The 24,253-nt window shown below is 41.8% G+C and overlaps 1 long non-coding RNA gene across 1 annotated transcript; it reads left to right on the forward strand.

Annotated features, from left to right (window-relative positions):
- The first annotated feature begins 1,789 nt into the window (after positions 1–1,789).
- LOC122198403 lies at positions 1,790–8,645 on the forward strand. The gene is made up of 3 exons (XR_006192969.1): positions 1,790–1,909; positions 3,939–4,030; positions 8,491–8,645. It is a non-coding gene; the product is annotated as an uncharacterized LOC122198403 (long non-coding RNA).
- The last annotated feature ends 15,608 nt before the right edge of the window (positions 8,646–24,253 follow it).

A 24,253-nucleotide genomic window follows, 5' to 3' on the forward strand; every position in this document is an offset into this window, starting at 1 on the left:
GGAGCTAAATCTGATGCTGTCACAGAACGCAAAAGGCTTTCCGCTTTGGGTGCATCAGCCAAGAGACCAGACCAAGTGTTTTGCTTTAAGCAAATGGCTTTTGATTACTCATGGCAAGTAAGGAGACAGGAAGATCATTCTCAGGGCTTTGAGAACCAACACAAACTTCAGAGTTGCTTTATACTGGCAGCCAGCAACCTTGTGGTCAGTTTTTCTTATAGTCGGAAGCAGCCGCCGGAACTTCGCAAAACCTGTATAATCATTTAAGCATGACCTAAAAGGCATTTGTTTTCCCCTGCGATTGCCCTGAAACTTTACAATTTTCTTTGTTCCCAGACATCTGCTCCCTTGAGTAACTTCGGTGGGCTTCCCAGGAACAGGGCAGTTCTCAAGGACTCGCAGTTTGTTTGAATTTCTCGCTGTAGTCCTTGCTGACCTTATCCCTAACGAGCGATTCTAATAGCTATCTTTGTATTAGCACTTAAGCTATATTCCTAGTAAGGACGTGTATCTCCTTTAGCCTTGGAAGTTGTTGTTTGTATGTTGCTATATATGTCTATATTAATGGCTCTCAGATATAAGGCTGATCTAAATGTAATGTAGAAATGTAAGTTACTCACCCTCAAAGCATGGCCTGTTTAGGGGCCAAGGTCAGGCTATCCTAAAGTGTGCCACTTTGGCATATTGGCTATTTTAAATAAAAGTTACTTAAGAGACAGCTTGTATAAGAAGGGCCTCAGACCCTCCTCTGTCCCCTAAGATCAAGGAATAAATCTCCCATGTGAAAGCCAACCTCCCTGTACTAGGAGGTAAAGAAACATCCATATTAGCAGAGACAGGAAATTTAGAACCAAGGAGGCTATATAAACAACTCTGTCACTTTTTGCTAATGTACTACCACAGACCACATTCTGTTTAGAATTGCTTACTAATTAAAACTCCCAAACACAAGTTTTCTTTGTCCTGTCAATTGTTCACAAGTTTATTGTCTCTTTATCTGAAAAGTATAAAAACTGCCTGCTTTCGTCATTTTTTTTTTGTTTCAATTTCATTGTTGGGTCTCCTTGCACATACAATAAAACTTTTCTCCTGCTGTTTAATTTTTTTATTTTTCCTGCTGTTTAATTTAATTCTTAGTCCAACTGGAAGACCTTGAAGGGCAGAGGAAAAACTTTTCCTTCCCCTCACCTGGATACTTGTCCCTTACTGTATTTCCTTCCTTACCAGTGGAACTTCGTGTGCCTATAAATCACATGGGTATTTTGTGAAAGTGCAGATTCTGATTCAGCAGATCTGGGGTGCAGCCTGAGAGTCTGAATTTCTAATAAGCTCCCAAGTGCTGGCTTAGGGGTCATGTTGCAAGGATCCATGTAGGATCTCTACTAAATCCGTGTAGCAAGGATCTCAGGTGTTGCATCCCAGATTGAAACTCACAGTGTCGAATGAATTCTGGGTGTCCCCGAAGGCATCGCTGCCTTAGCTAGCTGGGCGGGTCCTGAGATGTTGTACCTCAGACCTCATCAAGACATGGAGTTGGGGCTGAGAAGGCAGCACTCTCTGCAGGTACTTGTTCCCAGCTGAGGAAGGGGGAGATGTAACTGTCCCCACTCTCCTGGGGCAGCTACAGGTTTGAGCTCACATTTTAGAATGTTTACATCAATCCCCGGCCCGGGGGGTTATTTATGTTCTAGTGAGCTGGTGATTAAGTGGTATTGTAAGATTAAGAGTTCACAGCTGCAAGGCTGGTATTGGTAAATAAAAAATGCCTTATTATTATTTTTAGCTTTCCTGGGGGCCAGATGGAGACCAGGTGCTTTACCTTAATGTGAGTGACAGCACATTTCTGCTCAGTGAATGCTCAGCGAGGAATGACTGCCGGCTTGCATCGCGTACACAACTGATGGGCTTTGTAAGTTATCCTTGCACTGAATTTGTTTCACGTTAAGTATCATTTTCCCAATGACTTTCACCATGACTTCGGATTAAATTTATATTGTTTTGTATTACTGAGTAATGAGCCTGAGCTTATTTTTACTCTTTTTGAGTAATTGAGCAAGCTGTCACCACCTTCCTTGAGAAAATATGTACTCAAGAGGATCAGCGACACAGTATTGCATACATACGAGCACGCACCGAGCACAGAGCTCTTGGAGAGTTTCCTCACCTGCCAAATGGCAGATTCCTTCCACCTTTATGAATCTGTGATATTATGATTCTTGAGTAACGATTCCTAAACTTCCTTGTACCTAATTTACTTGGAGGTCCTGTTATGCAGATCCTGATTAGTAGGTCTGGGTTAAGACCCAAGATACTGCATTTCTAAGAAGCTTCCAGGTGATGACAGTGATGTTGGTGCATGAACCAAAGCTCTACTAAATAACTTTAATGCTCCTTCTCGCATCGAGGAGCTGATGGTTTCTTTATGTAAGCAAAGATATATACACTTAGGAGGGTTCGTATTTAAAGAAACTTCAACGTACCTTTGAACATTATTTTTAAAAAATCTAACCATAAAGCACGTATCTACTTTTATGTATCAAGTTTACCACTGTGCACTTATTATTTTTGGCTAATTTTTTTAAATTAAAAACTGACAATTCCAATTGCTGGAAAAGATGTGGAGGAATAGGAGCTCCCGTTCAGTTTTGATGGTACAGCCATTTTGGAAGATAGTTTAGCAGTTTGTTATAATGCTAAACACGATCTTACTGTATGACTCAGAAATCACCCTCCTAAGTATTTGATAATTTGAAAACTCATACACATATGCAATGTGCATGCAGTGTTTATAGTAACTTTATAATGACTAGAAACTGGAAGCAACCAATGTGTTCTTCAATATGTGAATCTATAAAGAAACTCTGGTGTATGTTTACAATGGAAAACGATTCAGGGGCGCCTGGGTGGCTCGGTCGGTTGAGCGTCCGACTTCGGCTCAGGTCATGATCTCATGGTCCGTGGGTTCGAGCCCCGCGTCGGGCTCTGTGCTGACAGCTCAGAGCCTGGAGCCTGTTTCGGATTCTGTGTCTCCCTCTCTCTCTGCTCCTCCCCCGTTCATGCTCTGTCTCTCTCTGTCTCAAAAAAATAAATAAACGTTAAAAAAAAATTTAAAACAATGGAAAACGATTCAACAATAAAAAGCAATGATCTATCTAAACCTCACAATGCATAGGTAATGTTAAACGTGTTACTAAGTTAAAGAAACCAATCTGAAAAAAAGTGAAATACTATATTGTTATAATAATGTGACATTTTAACAAAAGCAAAACTAAGACGAAGTAAACATATCAGTAATTGCCAGGGTTCTGGGTGGGAAAAGAATATGTGAAGCACAAGGAAATTTTTTTAGGCAAATAAAACTGTTTATCATGTTACAATTGTAGATACGTGCCACTATGCTTTTGCCAACATCCATAGAACTTTATGGCACAAAGAGTGAACATTGATATATGAAATAAACGGTGATCATTTAGGAGGCTGAGGGAACCAATTATGGAATGCAGAAAGTTTACAGAAGAATCTGTATAAAGACGATGAGGGGAAAATGTGCTGAACTAAGTCACTCTGGAAACGAGTAGAGACGGTTAAGATTAAAGGCAAAGTGGACTGTATGTAAACACTGTCCTCTCGTTGATGAAGTTGTTTCCCATGTCTGTATGGGCTAAAAATTACGAAACTGCTATACATGTATACTGGAACTGATGAAATAAATTAATATCAGCTTGTATGAGCCAGGTTTCTCACTGTTGGAGTGGCAGTTTACAGATAAGCAAGGGAATAAGGTCAAAATGATCCAAGTAGTAATTAATTAGAGTTTCAGGCATCAGTATGAATTCATGTTTAGGCTAATGCAGATAGAGACATTTTCATATAGAAACATTTACAAATACACGTATATGCAAATTGGTATTTACAAATATACTTTCTTGCCTTGTCAGCTGAAAAGACCCGAAGCAACAAGACCAATGCCATTCACCAATAAAGGGAACCAGGTCTCCTTGGAAAATGGCTGATTCTAGGACCGAGACAGGTAATACACAACATGGCCTAGAAAATCTTGTAGTGCCAGCAAGCAAGGAAGGGCTAAGACAACAACAATAAAAACCTCCAACTATAGGGAGGTATGTCAAAGGGTCACAGGAGCCAACCGAAGGAAGTTTCAGTTGCCAAACCTGGAACAATTTGAGCAAATACGTAAAGCTGTATTTGATCATAATGTACAGTATAATATAAATATCCATGCTTTCATTAAACTTGCAAAATCAAGTATGGTCATCGTAGGGCTGACTTTGATAGACAATTTGCCCTCATATTGAACTCCTGTCTTTACAGTCTCTATTCAAGTAGGTATTGGTCCTCCAGAGACTGATGCCTGTTGAACATAGACTTGGCTAATCTGTTGGCCAATCACCCTAGAAGCTGGCTAAGCCAACGGTACTAAACTTCCTGGATGTGGGGGATAACTATGTGACGGGATCTAGTTCAGTGGATCCTTGCTGTTATATGTTGCCATCAGTCTTGGGCAGGTGTTCTCACCGAAGCACAGGATACAGGATATTACAGCTCATCCTTTGAAAGTAAGGGTACATGATTATGTAAAACTAATATGCATGATTTCCCCCCAGCTCCCTATAACCCTTCCTTGCTTCTGTCTAGAAATGCCAATGCTTAGATGAGAAATTTAAACCAAGCAAATGAAACTCTTTGAGGGAAACATCCTTTTTCTTTATGGGGCTGCGCTGAGATCTCCTTAATGTGATAGCTTAAGGAATCAGAAGTAGTAAATCAGATGTTTTTACCACCGCCGAGACATATTTTTTTAACTCCCCATGAATCTCAAGCTAATTTACAAGCTTTGATTGGTTCCGACCTTAAATGAAGCTCAGGTAGGTCAGGTGAATAGTCTCACTGGTCCAATTTCCTTCCATTACATGCAGGCTACATCCTTCTATTTCGAAAGTGTGTTGATGATGTTTTGTCACTAATGACTGGCCTGTCTGGAGTCTCTGAGGACAACAATGGCTTTTAAAGGGGGTTGTAATTATTAGACTGTGCCAGTGCTCCTTGTGATCTTGTGATCCTTGTTGTACACAGCAGTTACCTAATACCCCCAAGGCCCCTAGAGAATTAAACTAAAGCTTTCCGGTGCCATCTGGTATATAATATTTTTAAAAGGAAAAAAATGAACAAAACCTCTGGTATGAAGCTGCAATGTAATTACAGTTTAACCTAAGGAAGGAAGAAATAGGAGCGATAATTTAATCAATAACAAATACATAATAAATGTCTTTGTATACAAAACTCTGCCGGTGAAAGGGACATGTGGCTCTAGCAAAATAGAGTCTCTGACCTCAGTGAACTCACAATCTAGTGGGAAAAACAGATGCATAAAAGCAAACTATAACACAATGAGGAAAGATGCTCAATTGTGTTTAGATGAAAGGGACTAGGGATAAAGCTAAAGAAGAGGGACTGATTCTTTTGGGATAAAAGATGGAACAGAGAAAGTATTGCCAAGGAGATAATACTAAATTTGGTTCCGAAAGATGAGTAGAAATTTCCTGAAAGAAAAGACCAGGGAAGGATATTCTAGGCAGATAGAAGAGAAAAATCACAGATTTGGCACTGTAAATATGCTTATGTGTTGGGGGAAAGTTGGATAATATCATAGAGCAAGAGCATTTCTAGTCAAAGTATAGTCCGTGGACCAACAACATCAGCATCAACATCTGGGAACTTAATAGAAATGCTTATCGGATCCTAATCCAGACTGCCTGGATGAAAATTTCTGGAAGTAGGACCCTGCATTCTGGGTTTTCCCCCACATCTCTGAGTGATTCTGACACAAGTTTGAGAAGTACTGAACTATAACACCAACTGATTTTGGAGACCAACTATAATAAAGGGAAGCAAGATAGATTGTAGGAGGGACCAGATCTTGATGAGTCATTGTCCTTAATTAAGCATAACTAAGGCAACTGAAAATATAGTGAATGGAATAAATGCTAGGTTTTACAAGAAAAACACGTTATCCCAAAATAAACATAATCTTGGGTCATGAACATCGCAATGAGGTTCTAAGAACCAAGAACAAACTAGATGTGTCCACTTCCAAAGACCCGAACCGAGCAAGCCCAAGTTAAATATCAAGAGAGAGAGAAATTGTAAAGAGGACTGAATGTCCATCCTGAAAAATTGTGTGAAAGAGATGTGAGTTGAAATGAAAGTACAGTTCACCTTTTCTTGGCCAAGTTCTTTCAAGTATCTCTTTCATTCAACATGTGTTGAACACCTACCACATACCACCTACCTAAGTATTTTGACACACACTGGGGACATAAGCCAAGTGAGACTCATCTCTCCCTCAGGCAGATTAGAATATATTGCCTAATGGTCACTGCCATTTATGGAGTCCTTACAACGTGGTAATCACCATCTAACATTATAGAGAATCTTAACCTGTAAGCAACAATAAGGATCTTACACAAGTTTGTCTGCTTATAAAGCTCACGTTCCTTTTTTAATACCATATTATCTCTTTGCATAAAGTCAGAGGAAATTCATTGGTATTAGTAATGATACTGCTAAATGTATCTCCAGACTGAATAGATCAAAAGCATTGTACTATAAATAGGCCAAGGCCTTTGATGATGGACCTGCCATGTATTTCTGCCAGATTTTAAGTTCATCTTTGCCTCTTCTGGATTTGACTGTCTTATTTGTCTTCTTGTTTGGGTAGCTTGGTTGACCTTCTGCACCATTTTTGGTCTTGATGATACCTGGGTTGCTCCCATGGTTATGAGTAGTATACTCTGCTCTTCTCTAAAACCTTATTTTGGCATCTTCAATTCCCATCCCCCTGCTTACTTCACCTCCCCCCAGATCATTGTGACGTTTAGACAATAGGTGGCCAAGTTTGAAAAATCAGACTGGAGGTCACAGGCAATCCAACAAATTCAAAGCGACCAAGTAGTCAGTACCACCATATTGGAAAAAATACTGGAGAATATGCTGCAAACCTACTAATTGTCAGAATTTGGCCAGTTTTGATTAGGTTCATTACATCACGATGGGACACGCTAAGAAAAGGCTTGGATCTAGATTCATCCACTGGCACGGGGCAGGTACTAGGGAGAAGAACCAGCGTCAGAATATGAGAGGCAGCCCCACTGAATGACAGAATGGAGCCATGAAGGGATAGGAGCACGTGGCAGGTGATGGGTCCAGCAGTGATAGGGAGTCCGACATGCAGTATTGGAGTGTCCCAAAAGAAAAGTCAGAATTGTAGGCATTCGCTCAAAGTCAGGGTCTGTGCAGTTGATTAAAATAAAAGAAGGAATCTGATCCTCAGTGAACAAAGTATGGAATGAGTTCTAAAGTATGGAATAGTTATGATGGCAGTGCTTAGTGCTAGGGGAACATGAAATCAGAACACATATCTAGAGGTAAGTGTTGAACATCACCAGGTGGACAACTGGGACCGAGGCCAATTTCCAGGTAGAAAGGCGCCATGAGCTAATATACAGAGATAGTCTGAACATTTGATGGGAACATTTGGCAGAAGTTGGAGATGTGCCCACTGATAGAGTCTCTAAGGTGCCTGGCATCTCTACCCTTGCATAACCATTTTTAATCACCTCTCTTTCCAAGAGGGAGACAGAGATGCTATAGAGAAAGGGCAACTGGAGCTGGTTAATAATGGTGCAAGAACAGGCAATTTACCTGTCTCTAAATCTGACATATTTATTCATTCAGAAATGTATTTATTAGTATGTGCATGAACATACATATTTATTTGGAAAAAGATATTATTTTAATCCACTTAATTGACTTTTTTTCTAGTTCCCTATCTGTGTTAGGTGCAAGTCATGTGGGGTTAGTAACTTCCCTGGCCTCATTTAATCAATGTTTGCTCTTCTGAGCAAACATGCCTTGCCCCAGACCACACTGCAGGGATGACCTGGGATTGACGTGGGAGTCAAGTTCTCTTGCGTCTCTCAGTGCAGCCGGCTGAACGAGGCTGAGGAGGTGGCTCCAGTTAACATCACATGGAGCAGAAAAACCACCCACCTGGGACCTGCCTGAAATCCTGACCCACAAAGTTATGAAAAACAGTGCATTGCTGTTGTAAGCCCCTAAGCTTTGGATTGATTTGCTACACAGTCCCCGCTCTACCCCATTAGTCTCAGTCAGAGTACATTCCTGCTTGGGGCCAGAAGGAGGAGCCACCTTGTGTAGCGTTGGGGAAAAAGCATTCCAGGAAGGACGAGTACAAATCTCGGAGGCAGAGCGAGGTTTGAAGTGTTCACAGAACTGGAGACCAGAGCACCAGGGGTGAGAAGAAGGTTGAGGTGAAGGGGGAGCAGGAAGCAGGAGTGGATCCCACAGGGCCTTGTAGACTGTGATAAAGGGTTTGGAGTTTCTTGTGTGAGCAGTTGGAAGTCATCGATTGGACTGTGTGTTAAAGATGAACTGGTTTATTTTAAACAGATCTTTCTGGCCACCGTGTGGTGAATGAGCAGTGGTGGGGCAGGCACAGAGGCTGACAGAGCACTTAGGAACCATTGCGGTGGACCAGGTAAGACATGATGGTTGGTGGAACTAAGATGCTGGCTGTGGTCTTGGAGAGAAGTGAACAGATTGCAGATACGTTTTGAAGGTAATATGGTTAGAATTTAGTAATTGATTCGAGGAGGTCATGAAAAAAATAAAGAATCAAGAATCACTCCTGAATTTGGGGTTTGAGCTACCAGGGAGTGCAGTTTAATAAATGAAGCAAAGCAGGGTGGAAGGAGGCCTGGGGTGAGGACTGTAGGAAATTATCAGGGGCTCTGGTTTTAGTCATAATAAACTAAATAAATAACTAAGTATTGCAAAACCTGGCAGAATGTCAAGGAAGTGGTGAAAGGAAAGATTTGGACTGGATTCTTGGGATTGGATAAGACCTCTTGGGTCTTGAGTATTGATAGTGTAATAGGGTGCTGGCTAAAGCCTGAGACAAGTTGATTCAAAAAGGTTGAGGTGGCACAGAAGAGCCTGCATAGAACAGTGGCAAGGGACAGCTTCTGAGGGAGAGGAAAATTAGGAGGCTAAATGTAGAGTATTTCAAGACAGAAGGAAGAATGGACTGTGTTGGGTGCTGCTGAGAATCATATAAGACGATGGAGAAGACGTTCATTTGATTTGGCAACACGGAGGATGTCCATACTATTGACAAGAACAGTTTCCTTAGACTGAGGGGGCAGAAGACAGATTTTATTTAACTCAAGAAATTGTGGCATGAAAGGAGAGAAAGGGAGTGATGACGACGGAGAAAGGTGGGGTAAAGGAAGGGTATTGTGGTTGTTCCCGGTATTACATGTTTGTTTGTTTATCAAAGTAGTTACATTCTTATTTTGAAAAATTTAATAGTATTAATAAACTTAACTTAAAAAAAAAAACAAAAAAAACAACCCAGTAGTGCCCTGATCCCGCCCAAGAGGCAGCCACTTTGAATTCTTTTGGTTGTATTTTCTCGTTGCCTTAAATTTCTAAATAATACATGTGTATTACTATTTCTCAATGTGTTGATACATTTTCTCTTGACCTAGTGCTATAAAAGATTTAAGTTTTTCTTTTCCTTTAATGACATATGTTAGAGCAGATGTAGGCAAACTTTTTCTGTTAAAGCACCGTATATTTTAGGCTGTGTGGGTCACTTGGTCTCAGTTGGAACTGTTAAACTCTCCTGTTGCGCATGAAAGTGAACACAGCCAATACATAAATGAATGAGCATGGATGGGTTTCAAAAAATCTTTATTGACCAAAAGAGGTGAATGGGCCGGCGTCAGTTCACGGGCTAGAGTTTGCCAACTCCTCTTTAGAGTATGATTGTACGCTTACAATACTGATCCAGGAGCAGGGAGGAGATCGATAATGCAGATCCTAACTAGGCTTCGAAACGTGAAGGCAACATACCGCTTCATATGATGTCAGAGCTCTCTCCAGTCTTCAAATATCCCCACATCTTTAGCACTGTGGCAGGAGAACAGGAGCTCTCTGGTTTCCTCAAGATGAGTGCAAGATTCATGTAGACATTCCTGCCCCACTGGGCATGGGGCTTAGTAACATACTGTATTTCCGTAGAACTATGTTCTCCATTTGACGAACGCAACAGGTGAACTCGGCTGTATATGTGGCTATATTTGTAGACCCTGTCCTTCTCTCACCCAGGCTCAGAAATTAGAGTCGATCACATAGTTAATTAATGTCTGTAAAACCAAAAAGGACACAGGAAGTCCCTCAGGAAACCCCGGCTAAACAAAGATGATAAATCAGGTTCCCTGGACTCCCATCTATGAGCTATGATTATTTCCTAGAAATGGTTCTGGTTTCCCATGTCTCTTATACCCAGTGGTTCAAGAATAGGGTATTGGCCTTGACAAAATGAATAAGCTGCAACGGCCTTAAATATAGTCACTGTTAAAAAATCCATGCTTCCTCTGAATGTGGTACTTTTGGTGGCCTTACTTGTTCCTTTTGCTATAACACAGCAGGGATATGATGGGAGCCCCACATCCCTGGGAGCTCCCATATCCCAGGGATATGATGGGAGCAGTGAAATTGATGGTTCAAGGCTAACTGGTACCAGTCAAATGTCCACTTTCCAAGCACAGGGGGGGAATCTGGCTTGCTGGTCGATATATTTTATGGTTTCATTTACAGAATGTACAAATATGCTTATTTAATTAAAAATGATCCAGGCTTAGCCAAAGAAAACATATTTTTTTACCCCAACCAAAATGTCCTCTTCCGATTCTCTAAAAATCAAGTGATAGTTTGTTTAAAAAACAGAGAACATCTGTTTTATTTCGAGATACTGTACTGTCAAATATAGAGCATAGGCCCTCATGCTGATTCATCTATGATATTTGTGTCTGCGATGGTGTGTGGAAACTTGAAAATTAATCTAATTAGTTAAATTTAACAAGTCCTTCCTGCTCGCTAACCTTTAAAGAAATTCCCATTTAAAAAACTTATTTATCTCAGTTCAAGTTAGTTAACATACAGTGTAGGATTGGTTTCAGGAGTAGAACCCAGTGATTCGTCACTTACATATGACACCCAGTGCTCATCCCAACAAGTGCCCTCCTTAGTGCCCATCACCCTTTAACCCATCCCTCCACTCACCTCCCCTCCAGCAACCCTCAGTTTGTTCTCTATATTGAAGAGGCTCTTATGGTTTGTCTCCCTCTCCATTTTTATCTTCTTTTTCCTTCCCTTCCCCTATGTTCATCTGTTGTGTTTCTTAAATTCCACAGGTGAATGAAATCATATGATATTTGTCTTTCTCTGATCGACTTATTTTGCTTAGCATAATATCCCCATTTTTTTTTTTTTTTTAAGAAAAGTCCCCATCCAGGGACTGGAAGTGTTGGTTGGATTTGGGATTTTCACATCAGCCAGCAACACATGTAGGCACAGATATCTGCAATATGACAACAGCCCTCTTTGTTGTAGTTATGGTGGTGAGAATGGCCGAAGTTACAAATTTAACTCGTACTGGTATTTATCCTGGATGCGCAGGGATTTTCTCGAAAGCAACAGTGCTTTGGGTCTCCAATGGATTGGTGGAGTTTCTGGGGATGAGGCTGATTATGGCACGATGAACTAACAGCAGAATTAAGTTAAACTGATGGGCACTGGAGCCCCGTGGAGAAAAGACAGAAAAGGTGCTGAGAGCAGCCGGGCTGGCGTATTGTCCGAAGCACCCATGCGTTAGAGCTATGTAGTTCTGGCTGTGGTGGGCATTTGTCCAAATCCTCACCTCGGAACAGCCAGCCCACTGCCTGCTCTCAACCAAGGAAACTGGCCCTTCAGAGAGAACATCAAGTTTACACAGCTCAGTGCTCTCAGCAAATGATGTTTTAATGGTGTTAAGATGGGGGAACGGATTTGACCTAAAGCACCAATTACTTTCCATTAGGCAGAAAGAACATCCCAGCAGTGGAATCTCCTAACCTCTGCATTGCCCCCCAATCTCACTTCCTCAGTGCTCCTCACAACGTCTGGCCCCACGTATCGTCCATGCCCCCCCTCTTAGATCTAGGTTTGCTGCTACTCCACAGCCAGCACTTCTGCACAGGCCAGTCGTTGATTAGCTGCCACCCCAGTGGTGCTCTTCCTGTTCCCTGCACCTACTAGACATGTGGGTCCAGCAGCCGGAAGCAAGTTCTGTGAGGAATAGCCACAAGTTCTGGCCATGGAAAGTCCAAGGAAGCCAGAGAGGGCACGCGACCTGTCAAATACTTATCTGAGAGGGTCTGGAGATTCTCCAAGCACTGACACAGTCCTCCTTAAAGCATTAGGCAAAAGACGCAAAAGACACAAAACCTCCAGAGCTCCAATTTGTGAAGCCCTCCACTGTGTGTGAGGCGCTGTTCTAAGTACTGACCCATTTTATCCTATTGGATCTCTACCTAAGCATGAACATTACTGTTTCCTCATGTTATAGACGAGGAAAGCTAGGATCAAAGAAATTAACTTGCTCAATGCCAAACGATCCTAGGTCACAAAGCTGGAATTTGAATCCAGGTTTTATTTATTCTACCGTCCATGCTCGTAAGCATCGGTATGCCTTCTTCTCAAACCATTCTCACGTTGCTCAAGATTTTCCAAGCATCGTAGGAAATTTGACACGCCCTGGCCTTTGCTTGGTGGGCCTTCTCTTAAAATCCTCCCTCTTATGTCTATGTGCTGGTAACCTTCTCTTCTTTGCCGCAGCCCTCCCTCCAATGTCAAGTGTGCCCTGATAGTATTTCGATCAGTCTGCACCAGTTTTATACTTCCGCAACTGTATATCATCCCAATGTGCACAACTCTTCCACATTGTGACCTATATTTTTCCTCATGTTAGATCACACACTTCTTGAGGCCAGGGTCCATGCCTCGTTCATCTTTGTACTCCTGGCAATGAACAGGCACCTAGGTAGCAAAGTGCTAAATTAAATGAGCCCGTATATAGTAAGATGTATCAGCACGCTTCCAGTTGTGTGGCAATCAGAGGGTCAAGCAAATGTTACATTCCCACTGGAGACGGACATGTTTTCACTTGGGGTTATTGACAAAGGCTCTGTGGAAAGTTTGACATTTGACGGTGGTTTTGGTGGCGAGAGGAGGGGAGTGGGAAGATTTTTTTCAAGTGGAATTGGCAGAGTGAGTAAATTGCTAGAAAATGTAAAACATTAGAGGGGCGCCTGGGTGGCTCAGACGGTCGGGTATCCAACTCCGGCTCAGGTCATGATCTCACGGTTTGTGAGTTCTTCGAGCCCCGCATCGGGTTCTGTGCTGACAGCTCGGAGCCTGGAGTCTGCTTCCGATTCTGTGTCTCATTCTCTCTCTTCCCCTACCCCACTTGTGCTCAGTTTCTCTCTGTCTCTCAAAAATAAATACATGTAAAAAGAAAAAAAGCAAAAAAAGAAAACGCCAAACATGAGAAGAAGAGATCTTCTATGTGTCTGAACTATAGGAGTGTGTGGAAACAGACCAGGAAAGTGAACATGTTTCAGATCACAGGGAGTTTTGGATGCTCTGCTAAATGGGATATTTTTTATTTTTTAGACAGTGAAGAGACCCTGAAAGATGCTATTTTTTTTAATGAGTGAATGAATAATAAGTTTTTGTAATAGTACCTGACACATAACAAGTTCACAATAAAGGTTGACTAACATTACTGTTATGATCTTGAGCAAGAAAATGTAAGTACTTGTGACTTTATGAATGATGTGAGGTGAATGCGCAGACTCAGTGGGAGATTGGCTAGAATGCCTATATCAATAGCTATAGACGAACTCGTGTTGGTAGTAGGCAACAATGGAGGCAGCTGCTACATCCCCATAGGAAAGAAAACACCCACCACGATTTGAGAATTGCCAGTTGAGCACAGGAAACAAAGGAGGAAGCCAAAGAGCATGGCCAGCACCATGGACTAGGTTCCCCCAGCCCTAACACGGGCCTGCATGCATGAAGCCGTGCACTTACCACTTGATTAGTGTTTGGTTCATTCTTCACGCACTTGACTTAGGCTTGAGGATGGATTCCACCATAACAGGGCTGACTGAACTAATCCTTTTAGAATCCAGGGGAGTGGGGGCGCCTGGGTGACTCTGTCGGTTAAGCGTCTGACTTCAGCTCAGGTCATGATCTCGAGGCTCATGGGTTCGAGCCCTGCGTTGGGCTCTGTGCTGACAGCTCAGAGCCTGGAGCCTGCTTCGGCTTCTAATGTCTCCCTCTCTCTCTGCCCCTCCCCCACGCACACTCTGTCTCTCTCCCTCAAGAGTAAATAAACATTAAAAAAAAAAATCCAGGGGAGTGTAATCAGAGGCATACCATCTGTCTCATCATCAAGAAAACTTTCTCAACCTGCTGGGGAACTAAAGGACATGAAGAGCAGTTCTGTCAATAACAGCTCCCCACTCTCAACTCCCACAAGCCCCATTCTCTATCCCCCAACCTAAGCCCAGCCTCTGTTCCCCCATGGCCAAACTTCTATCCCTCACCTCTTCACCTCCATTCCAGTTTCAGTGTAGGAAGCCAAAGTAGGCTCCATCAAGCTGGAGAACCTGAGTCCTAGGCGTTGTGCTTTGCCTAAGAACACTCTTCCCTTGCAGAAGTGATGCTTCTCAGAAGCTTACCAGTACCTTTCTTTCCCCTTTACAGTAGGCTTTGAATTTCTCAGGCTCACTGGTTTGGGAGGGAATGACTTCATCCTCTTTTCCAAGTATGGACCGTGATTGATTTTACCTAATCCTCCTATTCCATCACCTCCTGCAGGCGTTGGTTCAGGGATGAGCACATGATCCAGGCCAATCAGGGGCAACTCTTTTTCTTTTCGGTAGCCTCAAATCAAAGAAAACTGTAGCCCTCTGAATGCGCACAGCCACTGCATGACAACATGAGGAAAGTGATCATTGATGAAGAAGCCTTTAAGGAAAAGAGAATTTGGGTGCTTCGTCCATTGCTTAAGTGTTGGACGAGGCCAGGCTTAAAGCCCTTTTTACCATCTCCAGTGATGAGAAACATTAAAGCAGAATAGACAAGGTAACCATCCTCTATCAGTTTAGATACTGGGGTTTTGGGGTTTTTTTTTTTGGTTAGTGGCAACCCCAAACATCCAAACTAACACACCCTGTGATCTTCCTTTGCCTCAACTGCTGGTTCGGATCACCGAAAGTATACTGTTATCTACTCAGCCCTTCTTTACAGCATGAACACACACAGTTGTGACAAGGAAGACATGTTTACAGGCAGCTGGGGCATATAAAGTTGTGAGTAGGTTACAAATACCGTACAACATTATCCTACACAGTTGGCGATAGTGACAATCCTGAGTCATCAACTGCTTTATGGTTAAAGAACAGACAATTTTCTCTTCAACATGGAGTAAAACTCAAATGTTTTCTTAACTACGTATAAAATATTTTTTGATTTTTATCGGAAAGTTCTTCTACAATAACGCGGTTTGACATATTTCTCTGGCATATATTTACACAATGTATAACCAATAAACAACTAGTTTAGCCACGAAGTTTTGTTGATCCGTCTACCCAATCATGTGACAAGCTCATGTTCGATAGACAAATACAACTGCTGTCCAGGAACTTTTTATTCATCTACCTTCAATTTTAAAGAGCTGAGGTTATTCCAAAATTTTGCTTTCTGCTTTACTAGCCATTAAAAACAAAGAAGTAGATAAAGAAATCAACTTTAAACTTATTTTGGAGAAATAATTCACAAAGAGGCCCAGAAATCCTTGTAAGGTGTGGATCCATCCAGCACCGCAATACTGATGACAGGCTAATTTGCCAATATTAACACGATTTAATTAGATTAAACCTGATAGATGCACTTCCTGAAGAGCGATGATTTCTGGACCAACTTCAGAATGCACAGAATATCCATTTAATCCCTATTTTGATGCAGAAATACTCAACTACACATAAGAAACACTCACCATGACTGAACCCACCAAATAAATGACAGATTGCAAGAATCCGCTCCTGATTAGGGGTCTGAGAGGGTTATTATATTTAACATTATCTAAGTAGAACCTCTTGGTGAAGTAAAAATATATTTCCACATCAACCAGCAAAATTTTGTACCAGGAAGTCTAACAAAAGCAGCCTAGTTTAGGAGCTAAGACATGGGTTTTTAACCTTTTTTGAGGTATAGACCTCTCATCATTGGGTCACATCAGTGGATCTCTTCTCGGAATGTTTTTAAATTCATAAAATAAAGCACATAGAATCACCAAGGAAATGAATTCTATTGAAAGATAGTCATCCCAACATTTAAAAATTATGATGGGATTATGTTTTCTTCTTTATTCATGAATTAAATAATAAGATCTAGCAGTGGGTCTGATAATTACTATAATTTCAAAGTGATAATGAGCATAAACAGTATCTCATGAGGTTTGTGAAAACTCTGATTTGAGAATGTGAAAATGTGTGTTTTCAGTTGTATCAAGGTTGCAGGTACCGCCAGTACAACTGTGGGCTGTTATCTGTGTTCACAATGTAACAGAATGACTTGGTAGCGGGGAGTGGTCTTTGCGCTAAGTGGCCCCTATTGGCTTCTCAAAGGATACGGCTTCTGCTATCATAGATGTGTTTTCCCAGACCATCTTAATTATCACATACTCCTCGTGGGAGTGTAAATTGACGTAAGCACTTTGCAAAACCGTTTGACTTTATCTAACTCAAGTTGCATGATTTCTGTCCTAGCTTGGGCTGCCATAACGAAATACAATATACTGGGTGCCTTAAACAACAGAAATCTGTTTCTCACAATTCTGGAACCTGGGAGTCCAAGATCAGTGTGCTTGCATGGCTGGGTCTGGTGTGGGCCTCTTCCTGGTTTACAGACAATCATCTTCTTAATTGTGCTCTCACCTGGTGAAGACACTGAGAAAGAAGGAGGGTGAGAGGTGGAAAGAGGGAGGGAGGAGTGTAAGTACAAGCTTTCTGGCATCTCTCCCTATAAGGGCATTAATCTCCTCTCATGATGATGAGAGTCCCATCCTCATGACTTCATCTAAACCTGATTGCCTCTCAAAAGTACCATCTCCAGTTACCATCACATTGGGGGTTAGGGCTTCAACATGAATTCGAAAGTGGGGGCAGGATTCATTTCATAGCAATTGTATTGCTAAGGTCCAGTAATATTTAAAGTCTTCATCCTCTGATTATTTAGGGTGCCAGTAGAGACTCCGAAGCTTGCCCTCCCCTCCACGTCTCTGGAATATAGCTACTGTACTGGGAATATACCCACTGGGAAGATTACTACATGCAGGTTCTATGTTGGGGAAGATATCTTGGCTATGTATGGCTTGGTTATAGCAACAGCAACAGCACGATAATAATAGCAATCATAGCACACGTAATGTGCACCATATGCCAAGCACTGTTCTAAGCAGTTTATAATAATAATTCATTTGATCCTTTGAGATAAAAGTAAAAAAGTACGCCCATTTTACATCTGACAAAACTGGGGCACAAAGATGTTACGTGACTTGCTCAAGGCCTCACAGCCAGTGGTGACTGAGACAGGATCCCTACTCCTAACTACTACACATTATTGCCTTTGCCAAGGTGCTGATGAATGGACAGGTTAATCCCGATGAGGAATGAATGTAGGTTCTGGGAACAGATCTGTGTTCAAATCCCAGCTTCACTGCTTTGTGAGCATGGTGGCATACAGCAATTATTTTATCTCTGTGGTATTTAATTGCCTCTACTATTGAGAACAAAATAACTACTCACTTAGTTTGAGTTCCCTTGAAAGCAGAGCCCAGATAAGGACTTGAGTGTAGGTGCTTTATTTGGAAGATAATCCAGGAAGCAGCAAGGAGGGAGTGGGGTGAATAAAACAAAGAACGAGGGAAAGGCAGCAGGGTATGTTGTTAAGTTTGTACTGGGGTCGGTGAGAGCCTGATTCTTCCATGGCCTCCTGGGACAACTCCTGAGAGCATGCCTCTCGGAATTGCTCACCTGAAGGACATGGGACTGGAGCGTTTATCTGTCGGTTCTTGGTCTGTTTTGGCTGAGGGTTGCGCTGCAGCATTAGCTTCCCTGCCCTTTGAGGCCTTGCTTGCGATGCTGGGTGAGAGCAGCCTCCTTGGCCTCAGAGAAACCCCTGAGCTGGAATGCGGAGTGTGCCGAGGTAGGAGATGGCAATGGAAATGAATCTAAACTGAGCCCACAATGCCCATGGCAGCAGCAACTTAAATAGAAGGTAAGTCAAGGAGATATGCCACTGGGGACCAACCAGCTGCACCCGTTTTTTCCAGATTTGATTAAGATTCGAGATGATACCTCCAAGCATCTGGCAGAGTGTCTAACTATAAAGGACAAAGGCTACCGCCTTCCATTCTCAAGGAAACCCATGTTAATTAGCCTATCGCTGCAATTGCGTCTTCTACTACCGATTGCATTGTGTGTTTTTTTTTAATGTTTATGTATTTATTTTGAGAGAGAGAACACAGGGGAGGGGCAGAGAGAGAGAGGGAGAGAGAATCGGAAGTAGCCTCCGTGATGTTAGCTCAGAGCCCAACATGGGGCTCAAACCCATGAACTGTGAGATCGTGACCTGAGCTGAAACCAAGAGTCAGACACTCAACCGACTGAGCCACCCAGGTGCCCCCACTATTGATTACATTGTGATTGAACAATTGAAAAAAAAGATGAGCTTCGATCTATAACTCATACCCCATAAAAATTCAAAATTCATTGTAAATCTAAATATAAAACCTCAAACTATAATAGATAAAAACATAGAAGAAATTGAGCGTTATCAAATTAAAGAACTTCTGCTTTTTGTAAGTCACTATGAAAAGAACGAGAAGACAAACCACATCGGGGTGGAAATACGTGCAACTCAGATACTTATAAAGGACTTGTATTCAGAATATGTAAGTAACTCAAAACGCAGTAATAAGAAAACCAGCAAGAAAACAATAGGCAGAAGATCTGAGTAGACACATTACCAAAGAAGATGCATAGATGGCAAATGAGCCCATGAAAACATACTGAATGTCTTAGCCCTTAAGAACATGCAAATTGAACCCACAAAGAGATACTGCTACATAGCCCACTTACAGTAAAACCACTGACCACACCAAGCGTTGGTAATGATGTGGAACATCTGGAACTCTCATACGCTGCTGGTGAGAATGAAAAATGGTACAACTGCTTTGGAAAACAATTTGGCAGTTTCTTAAGAAGTTAAATATACACATACCATATGTCCCAGCCATTCCTCTTTTATGCCAGATAAGTGAAATTATACATCCATACAAAGACTTGTATATCAATATTCAGAACAGCTTTATTTGCAACTGCCAGAAATTGAAGTGTCCATCAGGAGATAAACAGATAAACAATTTGTGTTGTATTAATGCATTGGAAAATACTCAGCCCTAAAAAAAAAGGATAAATTATTGACACATGCAACAACATGAATTAACCTTAAAATAATTGTACTGAGTTTAAAAAACCAGATCAGCGGCGCCTGGTTGGCTCAGTCGGTTAAGCGTCCGATTTTGGCTCAGGTCATGATCTTGAGGTTCATGAGTTCGAGGCTCTGTGCTGACAGCTCAGAGCCTGGAGCCTGCTTCGGGTTCTGTGTCTCCCTCTCTCTCAAAAATAAATAAACATAAATATTTTTTTTAAAAAAAGCCAGACCAAACAAGAGTACATACCATATGAGTCTATTTTTATGCAATTATCTAAATGCAAAGTAACCTACAGCAATAGAAAGCAGATCATTGGCAGCCTGGGAGTGGAGGGGTGGGAGAGGGATTACAGAAGGGCTTGAGGAAACTTTTGGTGGTGAAGGATCTATTCACTATCTTGATTGTGATGGTGGCTTCACAGGTGCATCCATCCGTGAAAATGGATCAAACTGTACAATCGAAACATATGCAATTTATTGTGTGTCAATTAAAGCCATTACAAATATCATCATGATGAAAATTCCCCTGATTAAGGATGGGGAAATTTCCAGTGCAGCCTCTTTCCCCCAGGCATGGAAGTTCTCAGATGTAGGTTCAACATGACCACCTATTTTATCTGTTTGCAAGGTCATGGTTAATCTTTTCTCTCCAGATTTCTTTTAAAAGCAATGTCATTAAAGACTCTTTAGCTCTGAATCTGTACACGTGTTTATATTTGTGCGTTTGCCATTGCATTGGGATTAACGCTCTAAAGGTCTCATCTTTGTGGTCATTAATCCCAGGTCCAGATGGCACTGTGTCTGGAGGGAGATTAAATTTCATCATCTGTCTTTAGAAAACTGGACAAATGCCTCTACTTGGAGGTGCTGTGTGCCTCACTGGAAAGAAGTGTGCTCACCAGGAAGCTCACTCTTAAAGAGGAATCTACATTTTTAAAATAAAGCAAACACCCAATTTGTGGCAGATGTTTTACATGGGCCCATATCATATCCCACCGTGACCCCAGAGTAGCCATGGTGGAAGGCGCCATGCACTGGCCACTGAAAACATGCCCCCTTCTAGCTCACTTGTTTTTCTGTCTCTGGGTTTTCTCTAGATGCTAGCAAGCCCTCTCAGCCAGTGACCAAGCACCCAGGCTAGAACTGAGCAGGATTTAATGCCCTGTGGGCAACCCTCAATTAATGAAATTGGAGTACATGCTACCTATGCTCTGCAGTGCTTCAGAGAGGCACATTCTAGGCAATGCCTCAGAGGTAACCTGGGCATGAACCTCATTGCGTAGTGGTGAACAGGTAAGTTATGCATTCTGACTGCCTCTGATAAGTTCTCTTTTCCTTCTTCTCAGTTCCTCATTCTTGCTTCCAGGAATGACTTCCCAAATAGAGTTAACTTCATCTTAGACCTTGTCTCAAGTTCCGGTTCTCATCATTATCACATCAGCATCTGCACTTTGTGTGCACAAGTTCAACATCTAGCTTCTAGGTTGATCTATAACGCAAGCTGAGCAAAGAGTTTTGGTAGTGAAGTGATGAAAACCTTGATGTCTAAAAAATTGTTGGTATTTTTTCCTTTAATTTGTCAATCCTTCATAAGTAAAATTGTGGCATTTTAGTCACAGGTTAAAAATAGCATTACTTGAGCAAGGAGAATGTGGAAATATTTATATTTAAGATCAGGATCGGTTCTATAAGAGGAACTCCAACCAAGTTGGGCCCTTGGGCTCACTATCATTTGACAATCAATGCCATAGATACACTGACAGCATTATCTGCTTAGAAATCACATTGCAGTGCCCCCAAACGGCATACTGACATTAGAATCCTCACTACATACTACTGTGTCTGTTTCTGCCCCATGCAAGGACTCTCTGTTCTGCTCAGATTATTCTTGCTGTCATAAGATACATCTCAAAAACTAAAATGTAGATGCCAAGAGTTAGTCTAATCTATTATTCAGGATAGAAAACATTGCTGTCATAATACATTATGACGAGCATTAATTATCCTTGACAAAAATGGGCCCATAGAAGGACATTAAACAATGCTACTTCCCTTGGTGCCTAAATGAACCCTTTTACTTGACCGATGAAAAAATTGTTATCCCCCAACAGGATGAGAGTTTTCTTTGTCAGCTATCACTACCTAACTGATAGTTCAGATGGAAAGTTAATGTCACCCAGCATGATTAGATCATTATGGTTTGTGACATTTAATTTATAAATATTCCAAGATTTTGCTTATTTAAAAAATATCCTAAGGAAAGTTACACGAACATACATGAAATAAGAGTTCAAGTGGGAAAGTTGAACAAAGTAAAAAATGATTATGTCATTTGAGTCCTGGGGTGTCCTCTAGAATTTCTCTGTTTCCTGACATGGGAAAATTTGTGACATGCTTGCTAAGAAGTAAAACTTTGTATCCAGTCATGTTTCAAGGCTAAGTATTTCAGAAATACCTGCCCCGGTTCTGAGAGTGTGATCCTGAGACATTAGTCCTGCCTTTCACGCGTGTCCTAAAAGAAAGCAAAGCACAGTGGTTAAGAGGTAGAGTTTTGAAGTAATGCATGGATTCAACTCCAGGCTCTTCCAGTATAGAATCTTAGGCAAATTACGTAAGTGTCAGAGCTCAATGTTTTTAGATCTAAAATAGGATTTCTAATGCCTCCCTGACAGGGAAATTGGGAGAATTAAGTGGATTAAAGTCTGCACCATTTTTTTAAAAGTTTATTTAGTTTTGAGAGAGACAGACACAGAGAGAGAGAGAGAGAGAGACAGAGTGTGAGTGGGGGAGGGACAGAGAGAGAGGGAGACACAGAATCGGAAGCAGGCTCCAGGCCCAGAGCTGTCAGCACAGAGCCCAATGCGGGGCTCAAACCCCTGAACCGTGAGATCATGACCTGAGCTGAAGTCAGATGCTTAACCGACTGAGCCACCCAGGCGCCCCAAAGTCTTTAACATTCTTAAAAAGTAACTGGCAAATAGTGAAATTCAAAAATTCAGCTGCTGGCATAAAAGAGTGGCCATTTGTAGATCGCCTGTTATAGGTGAATTATGTTCTACCCTTCTCCCAACCCCGCAAATTCATGTACCGAAGCCCTAACCTCAGGAACCTCAGAATGTGAATGCATTTGGAGACGGGCTCTGTGAAGCGGTAATTCAACTAAAAAGAGGCTGTTAGAGTGAGCTGTGGCCCAATGTGACTGATGTTTTTGTAAGTGATCAGGACATGGACACGGAGGGAAAACCATGTGAAGACACGGGGAGAAAGCAGTCATCTGCCAACAGAGAGAGAGGCCTCAGAAACCCACCCTTCTAAACCTTCATCTTGGACTTCTAGCCACCAGACCTGAGAGACAGTACATTTCTGTTGCTAAGTCCCCTAGTTGGTGTTATTTGGCTGTAGTGGGCGGAGCAAACGAAAACACTGCTCAATGATGACAAGCAAGTATAGACCGAGACAAATAAATGAAATGATCGCATTGGACAGCAGGAAGCAAAAGAAAGCGATCCTTGGGAAAAGGGGATAGGACGGCTGAGCCCGCTTGTCACCCTGGCTTTCTGCCCAGGGGCAGAAATAGATGATGCCGTGGAGGAAGGGGAAACAGAAGCAGAGCCCAGGGGTCGAAGTTCAGGAGACGGTGATCAAAGTTCAGGGGAGTTGACATGGATAGAAGTTGTCTGAGCAGAGTACCAGAGGGAAGGGATCTGTGTAGAGAAAAGAACTCCTCAAATTTGCAGCAGCGGCCCCTCAAGTCTCTGGCTGAAGACAAAATGGTGAACATGTAGGGGAAAATTTCATGCGCCAGAACAACTACTAGAAAAAGAACAAATTTCAAGCAAAGAACAGTTACTAGGCAACTGCAAACTGAGCAATTTCCAGCGCTGGCCAGCCAGAGAGATGAGATCTCAGTGAAGGTTCAGGGCATTTAGTAGAGACACCAAGAGGATCCAATGTTAATAATAGGGGTAAAATAGCCCTAGAGAGAGGTTTCCCTAAGGAATCACTAAAAACAGAGGCACCTGGGTGGTTCACTCGGTTAAGAGTCTGACTTCGGCTCAGGTCATGACCTCACGGTTCGTGAGTTTGAGCCCCACATCGGGCTCCGGGCTGACAGCTCAGAGCCTGGAGCCTGCTTCCGATTCTGTGTCTCCCTCTCTCTCTGCCACTCCCCTACTCACGCTCTGTCTCTGTCTCTCTCTCTCTCAAAAGTAAATAAACATTTAAAAAAAAGATACTATTAAAAACAAACATCAAATAATCAGACTGCTCTCTAAGTAACTATTTTCTAAGTGGCAGGGGTGGGAGTTGGGGGGAGGGGGGCGGGTAGGAATCTCAGAAAAAGATGGAAGGGGGGCAGGAAATGGACAAACAAAAAAAATAGTAAAATGGTAGATATAAACCCTAATTGTCTACTCTTTGTGTTCATATTTATACAGATATCAATACAAATTATCTAAACAGTCCAAATAAAAGCAGAGATTATCATATTGTGTTAGAAAACAAAACCCAAATATAGTTTCTATATAAAGCATTTTAACTATATTCACACAAGTAAAAATTGAAAGTAGAAAGTATATATCTTACAAACACAAAGTCTAAAAAAGCTGGAAAGGCTATATTAGTATCACAGAAAGTAGACTCCTAGATAAGGAATATTATCGGAGACTAAGTGGTACATTTTATACTAATATCTAGGTTAGTCGATAATATTGTGCCAAGATTAATGTCTTTTGATAAATGTATCACAGATGTAAGTTGTTAG

Source organism: Panthera leo, chromosome C2 (genome assembly GCF_018350215.1).
Source record: "Panthera leo isolate Ple1 chromosome C2, P.leo_Ple1_pat1.1, whole genome shotgun sequence".
Lineage (NCBI taxonomy): Eukaryota > Metazoa > Chordata > Mammalia > Carnivora > Felidae > Panthera > Panthera leo.